Here is a 6000-nt window from a genome sequence, read left to right as displayed (position 1 = left end):
TTCTATATGAATTTTCGGGCTTTATCTTCATCTCTTTGTTCATCAGAATCAACATTATTAGACATCAATTTGTTACAACCTTGCAAATATTGTTAAATTTGGATCTTTCACCCTCTGAATAACTATTATCATCAATCCTCGAGACAGGTGGAAGAAATACCTCTCCATGAAGAATAAGAATCCTAGATTACATACATTAAAAACCCTATTTTTGGAGATTGTTGTAGGTACCAGTATTAGAATTTGCGACATTGCATTTTGCATAATAAACGTGTTTCATTGTCATCACAACTTGATTTCATTACAAGTGCGATGGTCTTTTTACATGGGTAAAAAATAAAAAAAGGTTACGAAACTTCCATTCTAAAAGCCTTGTGAAGGTATCTTTCCAAACAATGAGGATATGGGCTCGAACTCCTACCATAATGGATCTCATCCCTACCATAGTGGATCCCAATCTGATGAGGTGCTCAAGTTTATGCTAAAAAATAAAAATTCATAGAATGGAATGGAAATTGTATGGTGGTATAGATCTTGGCGATCTGAACCCAACGCAACTCGTTTCATAAAAAACGGAGTTCGGATGCTCCAAGAAATGAGTTATAATCAGTTTGCTAAACAGGCAAAATAAGTGCACAATCACCAAGTTCAAGTCTCTTCAGCCAATTGGGAGATACCAAGTGTCACTCTGTTGTTGGTCTCACAAATCAGCCCATCGCATCACATCGACATAAGTTTTCTATTAAAAGTCGGCCCCCGCTCCTGCTGAGATGCGATATCGCATGGATCGCATCACAACAGGAAGTCTTGTTAAGAATCACCCTCCCCGCGGCAATAGAGAAACACCGATGGAACCGGATGCAAAAAGAGAATAAGTTGCAATGTATGGAATGTTCGGGTCCGACAATTCATCGCAGTTCGTACTTCACAACGGCAAATGACGAGTTGTTAAGGAATTCCCCGATCCCACGCCGATTGTGACAAGCTGATACATATCGAATGTGAAATTGTTATGAACCATGGTGCATAAATCGTTAAGTCCACCATCACAAATCGCTCATCGTAGTTTCAAAAGTGTGGCATATTAAGTGTGCCCATTTCTCCGCCGATTGCAATGTGTTACGCCGTTGATCAGTGATCGCAGTTTTGTAAAGGAGTTATTTCGTCTGTCTGTTATGCAACAACTCACAAAATAGAAGAAAGAGATAGATCAACGACTTAAAACGTAGACTCTTCGAGGGGGAAAACTCCTTTACATTACACAAATGAAAAATTCTTAGATGATACAAATGACTAAACCTCCTTTCTATATATAGGAGTCTAAGGGGTCACAATATAATCAAAGCCGACATAAGAATAATAATATAAGGGCACAACAATAACAATAGTGGGCTTCTATGGGGCACACTAATAGAAATATGGGGACAATAGGGGCACAATATTAACAATGAGGGCTACAATGACAATAGTAATGGGGGAATCACTAGTATTATAGGGACCTAACATGCCCATCTCCTTCAAAAAAGTGTTGACCTAAACGCTTGAGTAGTTCTGGATGCTTCTGTATAAATTTATCATCCTCCCATGTGGAATATTTAGAGGGTAAGTTCTTCCATTGATGAGATACTCCAAAATTGATCGATTTCGTAGCTGTCGAGTTCTTATTTCTGTGACTGCTTCAGGTTCCAATATGATTTTTCCTTCCTAGTCAAGTTTTGGCAATATTGTTTGAACTGGGAGTTTGTCACCTATAACCTGCTTGAAACATGAAACATGGAAAACTAGGTGCACTTGGGAAGCTGCATGAAACTCCAATTTGTATGCCATAGTACCAATATTTTGCAACACATTATATGAACCATAATACTTTGGTGATAATTTATTATCCTTCGTAGCTTGCTTAAGGGACATTTGTTTATATGGTTGTAGTCGTAGGAATACCCAGTAACCTACATCAAAACTTCTTTCGCTGCGATGTTGATCTTCCTGTTCTTTCGTTCTATTATGCACCAAAGTGAGGTTATCCTTTAAGAGTTGGAGGACTTGTTGTTGATGCTCGATGTGATCTTCCACTGCTTGAAGCTTAGAATTTTCTCTTAAATATGATGTGATCGATAGTGGATGATATTAATAGAGTTCCATAAATGGGGTCATTTTGCTGCATTATGGAAGGAAGTGTTATACCACCATTCAACCATAGGCAACGATTTGACCCATTGTGTTTATTTATCAAAGACAAAGCAATGAAAATATCCTTCCAAACATTTGTTTACTATCTCAATTTGCCCATCAGATTGAGGATGATAAGATGAACTATGAGCTAACCGAGTACCGAGACAAGAAAATAATTATGTCCAAAAATTTCCAGTGAAAATGGGATCTTTGTCGCTTATAATAATCTTTGGGTTTCCATGTAGCTTTTGAATTGTTTCCATAAATGCAGTAGAAATTGTACTGGCTTTAAATGGATGAGATAATGCACAAAAGTGTGCATACTTGGTAAGTCTGTCAACTACCACCATGATGACACTCTTTCCTTCAGACTTGGGTAAACTTGTGATAAAATCCATTGAAACCTCCTCCCAACGTTGGCTTGGAATGGATAGAGGTTGTAATAGACCTGGGGTCTTGATTGTTTCAACTTTATTTTGTTGGCAGACCAAACATTCTCCCACAAAATTTTGAATATTCAATTTAAGGCCATCCTAGAAAAATTCCTTCTTAACCATGTGGTAAGTTTTTTAAAATCCTGAGCGCCCTCCTAAGGGAGAAGCGTGCAATTCCATAAGGATCTTTTGTTTGAGTTGGGAATTCTTACATAGGTATAAGCGATATTTGTACCATAATGAATCATTTTTCCAGGTAAATGTATCAGATGTACTGGGATCTTGTTGTAACTTTTGAATGAGTGCCCACACTTCTTCGTCATTCTTCCATTCATCCCTTGCTTTGTTTATCCAATCTGGTTGGATAATAGAAATGGCACAAAGCAATGCTTCCACATCCTCATCATTTCCTGAGAGTGCATCTACCACACCATTTTGCCTCCCTTTTTTGTAGATTTCAAAGTCATAACCCAACATCTTTGTGACACATTTTTGTTGCTCTTTTGAAGATAATCTTTGTTCTAAAAAGTATTTAAGACTATCATGATCCGTTTTTACCTTGAAGTGTCTTCCCATTAGGTAGGGTCGTCATTTCTTAAGTGCATGTAGTATTGCCAACATTTCCTTCTCGTAAATAGCTTTTTGTAAATACTTTCCTTTGATTGGACGACTTTCGAAAGCAATGGGTCTTTCTTCTTGCATTAAAACAACACCAATTCCATTTCCTGAGGCATCACAGTCCACAAAAAGGGTTTTTGTGAAGTCTAGCATAGCTAAGACCGGTGCTTAGCACATTGCCTCTTTAAGATGTTCAAAGGCCTTTGTTGCTTCTGGAATCCACGAAAATGCATCTTTCTTCAATAATGTTGTTAGAGGCACTAATATTCTCCCATAATTCTTAACGAACTTGCAATAATACCCTATCAACCCGAGAAATCCTTGTAGATGCTTTATGGATGTGGGGATTTTCCATTCCTTAATGGCTTTAATTTTGCTAGGGTCTAGGGTCTACCTTAACACCTTAATGAGATACAATATGACCCAGATATTCCACCTCTTGTACTCTAAAGAAACATTTGGAGATTTTTGCATATAATTGTTTCTCCTCCAATAGTTTGAGCACCCTCTCAACATGTTGAACATGATCCTTCTCAGACTTGATGTAGATAAGTATATTATCAAAAAATATGAACGCAAATTTTATAAGGAAGGGTTTGAAAATGGAATTCATCAAACCTTGAAATGTAAAAGGTGCATTGGTAAGGCCAAAAGGCATGACCAAAAATTCATAATGAGCTTCATGAGTTCTAAATGTTGTTTTCAGAATGTCTTCAATCTTCATTCTGATTTGATGATATCCTGAACGAAGATCCAACCTGGTGAAGTAAATTGATACATGCAATTCATCCAATAATTCATCAATGAGAGGAATGAGAAATTTATCTTTAATAGTGAGCTTGCTGAGCTCCCTATAATCCAAAAACATGTGCCATGATCCATCCTTCTTGTGCACCAATACTACTAAAGCAGAGAAAGAACTTTGACTAGGTGGAATTATACTAGCCTCTAGCATTTCTACAACCATATGTTCAATTTCAGTCTTTTCGACATAGGGATATTTGTAAGGCCTGATGTTTGGAGGAACACTTCCTGGAATCAAATGAATAGAATGATCATGATCATGAATAGGTGGGAGGCCTTTGGGAGTTTCAAATACCTTTGAATTATTGTCCAAGACTTTTTCGAGATCTCGAGAAATAGATGATTTCGATGTGGGAATCTCTAGGGAACATAATTGTGCAATTACACCTCATTGTTCTTTCTTTAGAAGCTTTGTCATTCCGTTAGAACTGATTATTTTTCCTAGTTTCACTGCGATGCCCCTTAATTCAACTTCCTTTCTTCCCGAATAAAATTTCATGAAAAGTTCTTGAAAATTAAAAGCTATTGTACCCTAGGATTGTAGCCATTGGACTTCTAGTACAACATCAACACCACCCATTGGAATGGAAAGCATTGGGATATTCAATACATATTCGCCCATGGATAGCTTGATATTATGGCACTTTCAAGAGCAATTTATGGTTCCTCCACTTGCAACCATCACTTGACACTTTGGTGATGGATATAGGAAGCAACTCAATTCCTTGGCTATCTTACAATGAATAAAATTATGGGTACTTCCCGAATCAATCAACACTATTACCTTTTTCTTCTTGATATGTCCTTCTATCTTGATAGTTTGAGGAGTGGTAATTCTAGCTAATGCATTACAAGATATGGTCGAATTAATTTATTCTTTCTCTAGGGTTTGTTCTTGGTGTATATCATCTTCTTTTGACATTTCTTGTTCCTTTTGTTCCTCCTCTTCACAATCTATATAAAATAATTTCTTCTTAGCACACTTATGACCTTTAGTGTATTTGCTGTCACAAATGTAATAAAGCCCTTTTGCTCTTTTTTCTTCCAATTGTTGTGGTGTCAACCTTGTAGGTTGTGGAAGGCTAGGGGCAAAAACACTTCCATCTTTATAGTTGTGAGTGGCAGGCTTCCTGGTTGCCATAATTTTTCTTTCCATTTATCTTGCCAATCTAAATGCCTTATCCAATGAATCAGGTTCCCAAAGGCGAAACTCATGTTGGATGTTATCCTTTAAAGTCCCTATGAACACATCAATCCTATGCTCCTCTGGAATATCTTTTACTCTTATATTCAATTTTTGGAAGTCCTCAGTGTGCTCCATCATTGAACTCTTTTGTTTGAGATTTATCAATTGGCTAAAAAAAGTGTTTCTTTTTGTATCCTCACAATGTGCTATCATTTCTTCTGTAAAAATAGCCCAAGTGACAATTTGTTTATGAGAGAAAAGTCATCGATACCATACAAGCTAATTTGGTTCCAAATATAAAGTTGCAATGTGTAGCTTTTGTGTTTTGCACATTATGGATAACGAAATATTGCTCCATCTGTAGTATCCATGTTACAATATCCTTGCCATCAAACTTCCTCATATCGATCTTTGGAACATGGGAGGTCTTCAATCCAACGTTAGAGTCTATGAAATCATGATTAACATTTATTTTGTTCTCATCATGAGTTTCCTTTACTACCCTTCGCCATTAGTAAACATTTCTTGTAGCAACTTTGTCAAATTTGTCTTCAAATCTTCCATTTTTCCTTCCATCTTAGCTTCCACGTCATTCATCTTAGCTTCGACACCTTTTTTTAAACCATCCATCTTAGCTTCCATGTCATTCATCTTAGCTTCCACATCATTTATCTTAGCTTCCATGCCTTTCTTTAAACCATCCATCTTAGTTTCTGTTAGTTTTTGTGAGAGTGAATTTTGTTGCACTTGATCTCATAATTTTGATATATCATGTTGCATTTCTTC

This window comes from Pinus tabuliformis, chromosome 9, assembly GCF_031772625.1.
Source record: "Pinus tabuliformis cultivar Carrire ecotype Pingquan chromosome 9, CPIR1, whole genome shotgun sequence".
NCBI lineage: Eukaryota > Viridiplantae > Streptophyta > Pinopsida > Pinales > Pinaceae > Pinus > Pinus tabuliformis.
Note: the sequence above shows the minus strand (reverse complement) of the source record.